The sequence below is a fragment of the Nuphar pumila genome, chromosome 1 (assembly GCF_984573655.1).
Source record: "Nuphar pumila chromosome 1, dmNupPumi1.hap1.1, whole genome shotgun sequence".
In the NCBI taxonomy this organism is placed as follows: Eukaryota; Viridiplantae; Streptophyta; class Magnoliopsida; order Nymphaeales; family Nymphaeaceae; genus Nuphar; species Nuphar pumila.
The window spans coordinates 55,314,648-55,328,857 of record NC_143249.1 but is presented as its reverse complement, the minus strand read 5'-3'; positions in this window follow the sequence as shown (position 1 = coordinate 55,328,857).

Genomic DNA, 14,210 nt, shown 5'->3' with positions numbered 1-14,210 from the left:
GTAAGCCAACTAATTGTGTTGTGTAGCTTTAGGTAATTCCCTTACTTTGAATGGTTAGGTGTAGGTTAGTAACTAATTTTACTTTGAAGCTAGTTTAGATTCCATTTAGCTTTATCAAGTTAACTAGTTAGTTCACATTAAGAGAAGTAGATTAGGTTAGATAGCAACATTAATTTAGTTAATTTAATTAATAGTTGCATTTTTATTTAAGATAGTCTAACAATTGCATGTAATTGAGCATTTTAGTTAGAACTAACTTGCACTTTGTTCAAACAATTTAGATATGCTTGTTAGAATTAAATCATTTAGCATAATTAGTTTTATATCCTATCAGTTAGTTAGTTTTAGGTTTGTAAATGGTTGTTATTGCATGTAGTCTAAGAAAAAGTGCACAAAATGGATTTGGATAAATGAATAGTGCTTTGAAGTAAAAATCAGAATTTTGTTCTGATTTACACTTGTTATATTCTGTGACAATTTTCTGAGTCTTTCTGCATTTACTGTTCTATTCTATTCATTAGTGTATTAAATGGTTGCAAACCAAAATTCAGATCGTTTCGAGTTGATTTGGTTTGCCCTTTAAGCGTTTTTTAAAATTAGGTTTTTCGCGATTTTAGATTTTGGGTCAAACGATTCTAGAACTTTTATTGAACTTGAAACGAGTAAATTCGGAGCTTCCAGAGAAGTTTTTCAGTTTTGTAAAGTCTGACAAATTCTTGAATATGTTGGGCACAGAATAAAAGAAAAATATTTCAAATCGGACTTCGTTTCCCCCTTCAAATTTTGTGCTTACGAAAACCTGTCAGAATCCAATTTTGCACTATTAGAGGGTAAAGCAGTCATTTCACTAGTTTGATTTTTGGTAGTTCTTAGTGTTTTCTTGCATAAGGTTAGTTTACTTACAGTAGTTAGCTTAATTAAAGTTTATTTAACTAGTTAGTTTAGTTAGAAATTGCATTTTTAGTTGTTTTTATTTTATTACAGTTAAGTTAGCAATTAATCAGAAGTAGTTTTAGATTTAATTTTAAAGAATTACTCATTGCATTGTCACTAACTTTTTATTGTCTTTTGTTTAGGTTGATAAGTTAGAAATAGATCAACAGATGTATTTAAAATGCGAGTGCAGATGCACGTGTGGCAAAAAGACAAGATTACCCCTGCCAATCTGGAGGAGACTTAGCAATCTATTTTAGTTCATTTTCATTTTTAGTTTGTAAATCAATTAGAATTGTAACGTTAACATAGTTGTAAACTTTTATGATATTAATAAATTGAAGTTTTAGATTTAATTATGAATGTATCTCGTTCCCTGAGGATTCGACCTGTACTCACCACATTCGTGGAAAGTCGGTTTTATTATTTGATTGGTGAGTTTTCAAAATGCTTTCAATGAAAAAATAATATTTTACAATAACGATTACAAAAATCCGATCATACCCGAATGAGTAATCAAGACAGAACAATTAAACTAACTTCCTAACTACTGATTTATGAATCAATGCTTAAGTCATAGTTCAATTCTTAGTTGTTAACTGCTCAGCTGATTAGATGCTAAAATTCACTATCTTGCTTATTGTTCTTTACTTGTTACTGTTGCACTTAATTAATTATTTGAAATGTTTCTTACTGTTCCATCATGATCAAGTTACTTAGGTGTTTTTAGTAGTTAGCTCTGTTGATATCTACATTTATGTCATTACTGCTTTTGTTTTCATAAATGTATGGTTGAAGATATTATCTCACCAACTCGCAAGAGCACTGACCCCGTTTCATGGGGATACAAGTGAGAACTGCTAGAGGTGCAATTGCAATGACTGCACGACAGAGGCTTTGAACCCACACTTTGAACTGACGCGGTCTTGGCAGTTGGTTTTGGGAAATATCTTCAATTTGGGAGACATTTTGTAAATAAAATGATGTATATTTTATTTGGTCTCATTTTGTAACAATAGTGGAGAAAGTTTTTTTTGTTGATCATTCTGTAACTCGCTCAAAATTTCCAACTCTTTTTCTCTTATAGGTTTTCTGCTCGCTCAGTGTTTTAAAAAAAATCCTCTAATAATCTAAGGATTTTCCAAGTTAGGATTTCAGGGTGTTACAGTTATCTGGCACCCAAAGTCAATGCTTCATACAGACACTGCCATCATCATCAACGTAAAAAACTGAGCCATCTTCACAAGCCCGATCTACGAATTTCTTGTAACGTTGTGAACACCCCAAATTTTTTAAAGTTTTGTAAAAATGACCCTTTTGCCCCTAACCCCGTTTTCTGAGAAAATCAAGTCATTTCTTCAGATTCTCTGAATTAAAATTCATATCGATATATTCAAAATCAACTCCGGATCCGAATCCAGCACTTTAAATCCATAATTCCTCAAAATCCGGATCAAAACCCATTTCTGAAGAAATTTTCTCAAAATAGCTCTTAAATTCTCAGAAAAATTCCCTTTTGTAAATGTTTTTGCAAAAACACCAAAAAAATTAGTTTTAACCTTTGTTTTCCTCGCAAACTTTAGGATTTTATTCTAAAAATACAAAAAAAAAATTGAAAAATAAAAAAAAAACCAAAAAAATGGAAAATTTCAAGAAAAATAAACTTTTAAAGTCGATTTGGTTAAAAAAAATCAATTTAAAACCGTTTTATGAAAAATCTTTTTACATGGAGCCTCTTTTTGGAAAAACCAACAATTTTTACAAAAGAAACCCTCTTAGGGTTTCTCTTGGGGAAAACTTCGGAAGAAAATGGCCGCACTCTCTTCCTCGCCCCTCTCTCTTTCTCTCTCCTCCATCGCCCATCGCACCATCCACCCTTCGATCAGGGATGGCCTCTTTCTCAACCCTCAATCCTCAACCGAACCCCTCCCTCTCGAACCTCCTTCTCCCCCTTTAAGAGAAGCACTCGAGGGAACCCTGGACTCACCCGTTATCACCCCTCCATCTTCATGCATCTCGATTCCTGATTCTTCCTATTTCCTTCCTTTTGGGTTCCCTTCCCCACGAACGGAGGAAGGTCGGTCCTGTAGTTGAAGCCCCTCGTCTTCAAGTGCCTTCCAGTTCCAGAGCTTCAGCAGCATCGCGTCTCCTCCCTGATCAAGACATCCGCCTTCATCTCTTTATCTGAAAGAAGTCGGCCCTTCCTGCAGCAATAGGAGAATAAAAGGACTCGATTGAGTCGGCAACGTCATAACAAAAAAAAAACCTCCCCTCTCTTCTCCAAAGTTCCTTCAAGGTAAGATTAGAATCCCTACCATTCATCACTTTATCCCTGGATTTCTTTAATTTCATAGAGTTTTAATGCGTCCTTAGAATTCGTCTTCTTCTATCTTTATCTGTTTTCGTTTGCTTTTTTTTTTTTTTTTTTCTTTCTGATTTGTATTTCTGTTTTGAATTTACAATGAACTCCCAGTTTTTTTTTATCCTTCCTTACTTACTGATGATCGGTGATGCCTCTCAATGACATCGCCGATTCACCTGGGTTTTAAATCTTAACCCCATTTCGGTATCTTACCTTTTACCTTTTGATCTTCTGATTTCTCTTCCATGTTCTTTTCATTTCTATTTTCTTTTTTTCTTCTTCTTATTAGTACACTGTGGAGAGCATTGGCTTGTCTGTAGAAATCCCAAGGCAAACCCGTGTGATATCAAAGGAATGATCTTATTCCAACATTTTTTTTTCTTTCTTTTTCTTCTTTCTTTTGCTTCGCTAGTTTTGATTGATTTGTGATTTTGCTTTGGTTTCTATTGTGTTGTTAAAATTAATCCCCCTACGTGTTTCATTTTGGATCTTACCCTATTTTAGTTTAATTGAATCTCAAATTTTGCCTTCATCTTAATCTCTCAAAGCACTCTCAATTTTCTGTTCTCATGACTATCTCTGTTCTAGGAAGTCGATTTCTGGTTTCATTAGTTATTATGTTTTGGTCTTCATTTTACTGCATTTCATGACTTTTAGATACTTTTGCCTTTAGTCCTCCTTATATCTAATACTGATCTTATGATTGTACACCAGCAATTGCTATCCATTGCGTATATTTCTTATCTCTATAAGTTGCAATCTGGAATGGCTAAATCAATTTGAATGAAATACACTCTCCGGGACTACATTTTTTTTTACAATCTGGAGTTATTGATCAAGCTGACATTTTATCTTCTTTACGATTCATTCATAATGTCATTTCCATGTGATATGTACCACATGCATCTGATTTTCAGGTTTGTCATTAACATTCACGATTTGCATATTGTTTTCGTTCCCAGAGGTGTAAATTTTATTGGGTCTGCCTATGTCTTCCATACTTAGATTTCATTTTCTATGTGATAAATGTTGCTAGAATCACTTGGTACCCCCTTTTCATCAATACCGTGTGGTAATCCTGATTCCCTGGTCTTGTTGGGTGGTGGTGATGTTTTACCTCCGTGTATATCTAGCCATACACCTTGATGCTTTTCATATTCCTTTGCTTTAATGTATATCACCATCCCATGTTATTTCATATACCACATGCCATGTATCTCCGTCAAAGGAAGATCCCAGGCTGCCGAATGTTGGATATGACAGTAGGTTAAGTGTGACCATGATTTGCTGAAACCCTGAAACCTTTTGTTACGGCTTCAAGGGATGCATAGGATCACCTAATGCTCACGCTGGCCTAAAAGCGCTGAAAGAAGAGTGGAACTTGTATATATATCCATTGTATCACACATGGAACATCAAAGATACAACATATTCTGGAGATCGATTGAGAATTTCTGCAGAATCGTCAATTAAGCCTAGCAAAATGTGCATGCTACAACTTAGGTTTTTGTAAGGTCATTAGAGTCGTGTGTCATCTAAACCTATGAAGGATTCATCAAACTAAAGAAAATCATTCAATAGCCTACAGGCTCAGACCAATATAGTCACATGTGACCTGCCAAAGGGACTTGTTCAACAGAAGACTCCTATATACAGGTTCTACAATCACCGGCATTTGTTCCAGATCAGTCTGGAAGTTACAGCAGAAGGTCACCATTGGTCCTCCTATTCTCTGCCACACATCCTTTTTTTTTTACATGGTTACATTGTTTGCTTTTTCATAATTGACTCATGTGTATATGTCTTTTAGCTCTCATGTGTAATCTCATATATTCCTGGCATAAGCATTATTTGTACATTACATTGTATTATCTGTTTCACCATCGTGATCATGGAATTACTTGTTGTGGGCGTGATATATATCTGCAATATCCTCACATCACTTTCACTGTTATTCATCATTCCCAATATGCTGATTGCCATTTGTGTTCACCTATTGTTCAGGCTAAACCCATCTGTGAAATTCTTCTTCAGATCACCATTCGTCTTGCTCACTGTTCTGTATTTTTGAACTCTTTCAAATTAGTATTTACGATGGTCAGAATATTGCAAAAGCATCTTCCACCCTGCAGATTATCTATGAAATTTTGAAGACCAGAGTATGATCGCATAACTGTTTGATGCTCTCCCAAACTTGAATGTTCCGTCTATAATCTTTGGATATTTGAAGGATTTCATGCTACAGACTTGAGCTATAAAGCTCCTCCACTATGATGAAAGCTCCAGTAGATCTAATAAATACATTAGATTTCATATGTTATCCAACGTCTGTTATTGACAGGGTATATGCATATGCCTACAGGTAATATGACTATGTTCTGATTTTTTTTTTTTACAGTTACTTGACCCAATTTCATCAATTTTGCATTAATGTATACCTACTTATTGTGAATTGATATTGCTTCATTCTAATTTATCGTGTACGCCTTCTTCTTTTTTTCTTTTCTACATATTTCATTGATAATTGAAAGATAAGATCTATTTGTTATACTGATATCCAATTTTGAAGACTGGTATATAAGGAAGTTGCAGAATTTAGCACAGCAATAGGAAAGTGGTATAATTCTCTTTCCTCTTTTTCTTTGTTCTTATCACCCTGTTACCTGCGTTTCCTATACTTATGGTGTATACCCTTTACTGCCAACCACCAACCACCTTTACTTTTCCCCTTCACAGCATTTCAAAAGTTGCTGTAATTTCAGCCAACCCATGAAGATATTATGCAGAGTAAATTCATTATGCTATCAATCTGACCAAACCTTTTTACAGGGGCCAAATTGCAAGTCAAGTTGCAGCGATCAGGTACGAGTCATTTACCCATCTCATCTACTTGATTTTTTTTTTTTTGAGTTGATGTTCTCATTATCAATTTTTCTCAAATACATATGACTATTACATTCATATATTGATGTGTATAAAGGTCAATAACGATTCATTCCCTGTGAATGGCTACTATCTACCATAGTAGCACCATACCACCTTCTACATTCATCAAAATCACTGGTTATACCCGATCCTCACCACATACCTTACTGTAGCCACCCAGATAACCTGCTACACATTTACACCTCATGATAACTGCTGATTCATTTTATACCTTGAATATGCCCTGGTAGATGGTCACAATAGCATGTATATACTTTATGTATGACACATTTCCTGCATTCCTTCATTTACAATACATGCATTCCTCCATTTAATCATATGCATACCATGATATCTTTCATTTACCTCCCTATTTTGCAATGTTGTTCCATGTTAATTTGGTTTTGTAGGAATATGCAGAAATTGTTAAGATACTACTTAGATTAGGAATTATTATTCTCAGTTCAAAACTTGTAACAATTAGATCCTAATAAGAATTTACATTTCTTGCTTTAGGTAGAATGAATGAGCATTATAGAATACCATGAATTGTTTATTCCATGCATTTTTTCTTTTATTTCTCAAAATCCCCACAATGGTGAAACACGAATGGCACGTGCACCATTTCGTAAGAGGTAAGTTAATTCTAAGTTGACGATTTACATCAACGGCCATAGTCGGGTGTGAACAAAACTTAGAATTCTTATCTTTTACGAAATAACATTGGATCCACACTGGATCCACTTTCAAAATCCATCATATTTTCTCAAAATATTTTTTTCTTTTATCAGAATTTAACTTAGGATTAACTCAAGATATATACCAATGGCCATAGTCAGGGTATATTGAGGGTTGATTTCATTTTAAATTCTATAAAAACACTAAAAATGTATTTTATTCTTCTTTTGAATTTAAATATAGATTATCATATAATATATTCAATGACCATAGTCAAGGATGTATTATATTTTCAATCTTATTTTAATTCATTTGAAGAATGAAATAGCTTTTCAAAGTCCAATTTCAAACTTATTCAAATTCATTCATCATATAGGGTAGGATTGCATCATATTTTTTAAAATTCTTTCAAAAACCCAAGTGATTTTGAACATCTTTTCTATTTCAAATTCCAAACCTATCTCAATTTCAAAGTCCAATTTGACTTTGAAATTTCAAAATCATTTCATATTCAAACTTCAAATTTCCAAATTCAATTCAAAATTCAATTTCAAAGTTCAAATTAACTTTGAAGTTTCTAAATTCATCTTCTGATTCAAAATCCAGTTTCTTCAAAGTTTTAAATCAAAGTTGAGATTAACTTTGAATCTCAAAAACCCAAGTCTTCTCAAGTTCAAATCTGGATCTTCAAAAACCCAGATCATCTTTAAAAGTCCTATTTGGACTTCTCAAAACCCAAATCCAAAATCAAATCCTAGTCTCAACTTGGATCCAGATTTCCAAGTATAAAACTCCATTCCACTTTGAATCTCCAATTACAGATCCAAATTCCATTTCTAGGATCCAGAATCCAATCTACTATTGGATCTCAGATTCAGATCCAAATTCCATTTCTAGGATCCAGAATCCAATCTACTATTGGATCTGAGATTCATATCTAGATTCCATTTTAGGATCCAGAACACAATTCTACTTTGGATCTCTGACTTCAGATCCAAATCCTTCTTAGGATCCAGAACCCAATTCTACTTTGGATCTCAGACTTCAGATCCAAATCCATTCTAGGATCCAAAATCCAATTCTACTTTGGATCTCAGACTTCAGATCCAATTCCCTCTTAGGATCTAGGGCCCAACCCTGTCTTGGATCTCCAACTTCATGTCCCAATTCCATTCCAAATCTTGAATCTGATCCCATTCAAAATCCCAAAATCCAAATTCCACTCTAAATTCCAATTCTTAAAGCCAATTTCATTTCATTCAAACCAAGTTCCTATTTCTGACCCTAAATCCAAAAATCAACTCAAAACTCTATTCAGAATCCAGAATTTGGATTCGGATTTCATCTTGAAATTCCAACTGTTCCAAATCCCATCCCTCAGATTCCTTTAGATCCCCCACATTGCCTTCTAACTTCAAAACTTCAAAGTTGGAATTCAATTCCATTCCAAATATTCATCCAAGTTCAAACTTCTAAATTCAAAGTCCATTTGTGACTTTGAAAATTTCCTTCATTCTCTTTTTTTTATTTCAAGACTTCAAGATCAATTTCCAAATTCCAGATTTATTTTCCCAAGCCCCTGATTATTCTAAAAACTTAGAACTTTAATCTTAAGTTCTAAGTTAGAAAACACTTCTTGACTTTATCGGATTCACTTGGGATTTCTTCAAAATATTTTCAAAAAGAGCATACATCTTTGCATTTGCACAAGCATGATTCACTGTGCATTTTAGACTTAGGATAAATGCTTAGATAATTTCTTAGCAAAGCAAAAGACATTAATTCGACCCTTGGTTCGATTACCCCTGGTAAAGGCGCCAGGAACGGTCGAACCTCGTACCGACGAGCGGATCCCGTCTCCCAGTTTTCCCGCAAATATTTCAAAAATGGAGGCGAGTTATTTCAAATATTTTTAAAATTAAGGTCAAGTGAGACCCGCAAAAGAGTTCCTCTTCTCTTCTCTTCTTTCTTTTCTCTTCTCTCTTTCTTTCCGTCTTTTATCTTTTTCCCTTCAAAAAGGAGGAAAATAAGAGGTTAGAAAGGAAAAGAGAAGGAAGAGAGAGAATATTACGAGAGGAAAAATTTTGCGATGATCACAAACGTGCATCTTGCTTCTCTGCCTCAATGACCTTAGGCAAAAACTCAGATTCAATGGTCAATCTAGACAATCTGATGGTTTCTCCTTCAATCTAAAATGGCTTCCAAGCCACGAAATTTTCAATCAACTTCTAGCTCCACACAAGACTAGCCAGAACATTGCTCGATTTGCGACTGAGCTCATCTGCAATGACGTTCGCCTTACCAGGGTGGTAAGATAACGTGAACTCATAATCTTTGATGAACTTGAGCCATCAATGTTGTCTCATATTCAATTCTTTTTAGGAAAATAAATACTTGAGACTCTTGTGGATAGAAAAGACCTCAAACGTATCTCCATACAAATAATGTTGCCAAGACTTCAAGGCGAACACCACTGCTCCAAGTCATGAGTTGGATAATCCCTCTCATGAACCTTCAATTGTCTTAATGCATATGTGATAACTCTGTCGTACTGTATTAGCATGTATCCCAATCATGCTCCTAAAACCTTTGTGTACCCCACAAAACTACCTCTACCAGAAGGTAAAGCTAACACCAGAGAGGTCGTCGGCTTCGTCTTCAGGATCTGGAAGCTCTCTTTGCATGAGTTAGTCCACTCAAACTTGACTCTTTTATGCAAAAGCTTCATCATCGGTAGCGCAATTCTAGAGAAATTCTGAATGAAACATCGGTAACACTCAGCTAATCCAAGAAAGCTTTGGATGTCAGAAACATTCTGAGGTTGCTTCCAATCTAATATGGCTTCAACTTTCGTTGGATCAACTAACACTCCAATGAATATCACGTGACCCAAAAACATGGCTCGCTTGAGCCAAAACTCATATTTGGGGAATTTGGTGAACAATCTATGCTCATGAAGTACTCCCAAGATAATCCGTAAATGTTCTTGATGCTGCTCAGGACTCTCTAAGTAGATCAAGATATCGTCAATGAACACGATCACAAAGGTATCTACAAATTGATGAAAGATCCGATTTATCAAATCCATAAATGTTGTTGGTGCATTAGTGAGCCCGAAAGGCATCACTACAAACTCGTACAACCCATATCTCATTCGAAATGCTTTCTTCGAGACATATTTCTCCTTGATTTAGAGTTGATGATAACTCGATCTGAGGTCGATCTTTGAGAATATCTTTGCACCCTGTAATTGATCGAAAAGATCTTTAATTCTTGGTAATGAATATTTGTTCTTAATTGTTGCTTGGTTGAGCATCCTATAGTCAATGCACAACCTCATGAATCTGTCTTTCTTCTTCACGAACAAAACAAGTGCACCCCATAGAATTGCACTGGGTCTGATGAATCCTTGTTCTATCAACTCTTCCAACTGATGCTTCAGTTCTTTGAGTTCAGCTGGTGCCATACGGTACGGTGCCTTCGAAATCGGAGTAGTTCTCAGCAATAACTCAATACAAAACTCGATTTCATGCTTCGAAGGTAATTCAGGCAGTTCCTCCAAAAATACATCAGGAGACTCCCGAACTATGTCTAAGTTCTTAATTGGGACTATCTCTGGTTCAAATGGGGTGATACTGACCAAGAACGCAGTACCCCCATTCCGCAAAATCTTCTGAGCCTTGAAAGATGAATTCAAATGATTGTCTCGAATAGGTCGAGAGAGTCTGATTTCCAACACTGAATGATCAAGCTAATATAAAACCACCATGTCTTCTCTGCACAGAACTTGAGCATGATACTCAAACAACCAATTCATGCCAAGAATGACATCAAACTCTATCATGTCTAGCAGGATTATGTCAGCTGACAAATTGTATCCTGCCACTGACACATCGATGCTCAGAATATAAGAAACACACAAGGACTAATCACCAGTCGGAGTACAGACCTCCAACGGGTAATTCAACAGTTCAACAAACATAGGCAAAGTTCTAGCAAATCTAACAGAAATAAACAAATGAGAAACACCATAATCAAATAAGGTAAAAGTTGCTTGTCCAGCGACTGGTATAATACCTTAGACCAATTCTTCCTTGGTCACTTGCTCCACAGTGGCCGCATACGCATGTCCCGCCACCATTTTTTGACTACCCGCCTTCTGTTGATAAGGTTGTTGTTGTTGTTGTGGTCGCTGATATGTCAGTTGCGATGCTCCTGGGGTGTTCCTCTTCAAATCATCTGACTGCTTCTTCTGGCAGTTCTTAATATAATGGCCCATCTTGCCACAATACAGACATCCTCCGGTGTCGCAAGGACATGGTCGGCCAAGATGATCAATAGAACATTTTGGGCAACCTGGTGTTGCCACTGGTTTTTGTTGCTGATAGTGTTGGTGCTAATGATTTTGATAATGATTGTTGTTGCCTTGAGGTCGGTTTTTCTTCGCTGGTGGAGTGAATTTCTTTCCACCGGGGTTCTTCTGGAAATGTCTCTTCTTAGGCCAACTCTTTTAGCCTGAATGTTGGTTCCCTCTGAAAGGTTGCATCTTCTGGGATTCGGACCAATCCTGCTCCAAGAGAGTAGCCATCTCCAAAGCCTCATCTAGAGTCTTGGGGGCACGAGTGTACACTTTCATGTGAAAGGAAGGCTTCAATTGGCGAGCAAACTTCATCGCTCGGTCCTTCTCGGTGATGTAGACATTAGGACAGTAGCGTTCCAAACTTTTGAACTTTGTGACATATTATGTTAGTATAGAGCTCCCTTTCTGAAGGTCAAGGAACTTCTGCATCTTTCAGCTTCGCTCATGCATCGAAAAGTATGTTGCGTAGAAAACCTCCACGAACTGCTCCTATGTGACCGCTTCATTCACGAATTTGACTTCTAAGGTAGTCTCCCACCACCTTTCAGCATCTTTACGAAGTTGGTAGATTCTGAAATCCACTTTTCGATCATCGTTGACATGTAGTACACAAAAAATCCGCTTGATCTCTCAGACCCAATCTTCTGCTGCTTCGGGAGTCGACTTCCCATCAAAAGATGGAGGTTTCATACTCATGAACTGCTTGTATGGTATCACCGTAGCTGGAGTCGGAGTAGGAGTCTCGCATCCTTGGGTGGCTTGCTGAAGATTGTCACACATTATACGCATGGTCTCTGCTTGACGACCAATAACCTCTGCCTTGTTGAGTATATCCATATGTTGTTGCAACGCTTTCGCCAGTCCATCTTATAAAAAAAGACTCATATAAGGGAAAGAACAAGTCTGAAACATGATTTCTATTTATAAAGTAAAAGGTTCATGCATTTTCATTACATATTGAGCCAAAATACCCTTTTCATTATGACAAGGTTACAAAACATATCCAACCACGTTGAGGTTACAAAACATATCCAAACACGTTGAAAAACAAAAATGAACACTGGCTCAGTGTTTCCACAAAATGCTCATACAAGACAATCATCTTCACTTCCTACTGGTGTAAAGGTCTCGGTAGTCATTTTGGTTCCCACACCATCTCCACTTCGGATGAGAAGGAGATGTTGGTGTGTACTCAGGAGAATTTGGTGAAGTACATCAAGCTATCTTAGGGCCTACGTCAGGAACTTCATTCTATACTGGAGATAGAGGAGGAGTTGGCCTGCACCGAGGGGAAATAGAGTAAGAGTAGGAAGCAGACGAGTACTAGAGAGAATTCGGAGAAGTGCGTAAATCTCCCACAGGGTCAACTTCTAGCGGTGCCAAACCGGTCGCAGAAGCTACGTCTTCTATGATCTCAACATTACCTTTCCAAACTTTGTCTTCCACTCTACGCTGACACTCAATCTCAATATGCCCTCTAAGACCACAATAAGGGCCACTCAACTCACGGGGACAAATTTGTCCCACATGATACAACTTGCATCTTGCACATGGAGGTGCTCGATGTGCAATTACTTGAGCGCTGTGCACTATCTCCTGAACTGCCTAGTCCAGGGCTTTCATGCCTTAAACCAGGTCATGCAGGGCTTCAAGAATCCTTTCATGTCTCGTATCCGACGACATCTAACAAACCACATTTCTAAGTATGCATGTAGAACTAAATAAAGTAGTAATCAACAGTAATTAATAAAATTTACTAAGTAAAGTGTACTTAGAGTGTGATGGACGATGCACGTAGAGTCTTGAACCACACTTTGAACACCGCTCTAATACCAAGAACTGTAACACCCCGAAATCCCAACTTGGAAAATCTTTAGATTTTTAAAATACATTTTTTTTAAAACACTACACGAGCGGAAAAAAACTATAAGGAAAAAAGAGTTGGAAATTTTGAGCGAGTTACCGAATGATCAACAAAAAGAAATATTTCATTACCACAGTTTTACAAAATGAGACCAATTAGGATGTATATCATTTCCTTTACAAAATGCCTCCCCAAAACTGGAGATTTCTCAAAACCATCTGCCAAGACCGCGCAGGTTCAAAGTGTGGGTTCAAAACCTCTGTTGTGTAGCCATCGCGATCGCACCTTTAGAAATCGTTACTTGTATCCTCATAAAATGAGGTCAGTGCTCTTGCAAGTTGGTGAAAAAATATCTTCAACCATACATTTATGAAAACAAAAGCAATAATGACATGAATGTAGATATCAATACGGCTAACTATCATAATGACAAAAGTAACTTTAGCAAGATGGAGCAGTTAGAAACATTTAAAATAATTAATTAAGTGCAACGGTAACAAGTAAAGAACGATAAGCAAGACAGTGAATTCAAGCATCTAAACAACTAAGCAGTTAAACAACTAAGAATTGAACTACGACATAAGCATTAATCCATAAATCAATAGTTAGCAAGTTAGTTTGGTTGTTCTATCTTGATTACTCCTTTGGATATGCAAAAGAACCTCGCATTCTATGAAAAATATCGCCAACATTTATTATTCTATGTTATGTGATAACTGGGATACCTACACACTGAGTAAACCTCATGCGGGTGGCTCGTAGCCAAGAGAAAACCTTGCATAGGTAATGGATTGCAATCCACACTACTGTAGTAGCTGAGGCACCTCAATAGGTCACCTCGACCTCCCTAACTCTAAGTGATTGGAGATCAAAGGATGTCTTTGCTCCTTAAAACATGTCATAAAATCGACCGGTCACTCAGAGATGTACCATCCACCCTCTTCAAGGTGAACTATTTTGTGAATGGGCGACCAGACGGTTTATCTTCGTAGGGCTTCAATTATTATACATTCCCTCATTTCAAGGTATTTAGGCCCATCTGGCCTTGTGTTCCCCGCAGGGTAACATAAACACACTCAAAGGTCTAG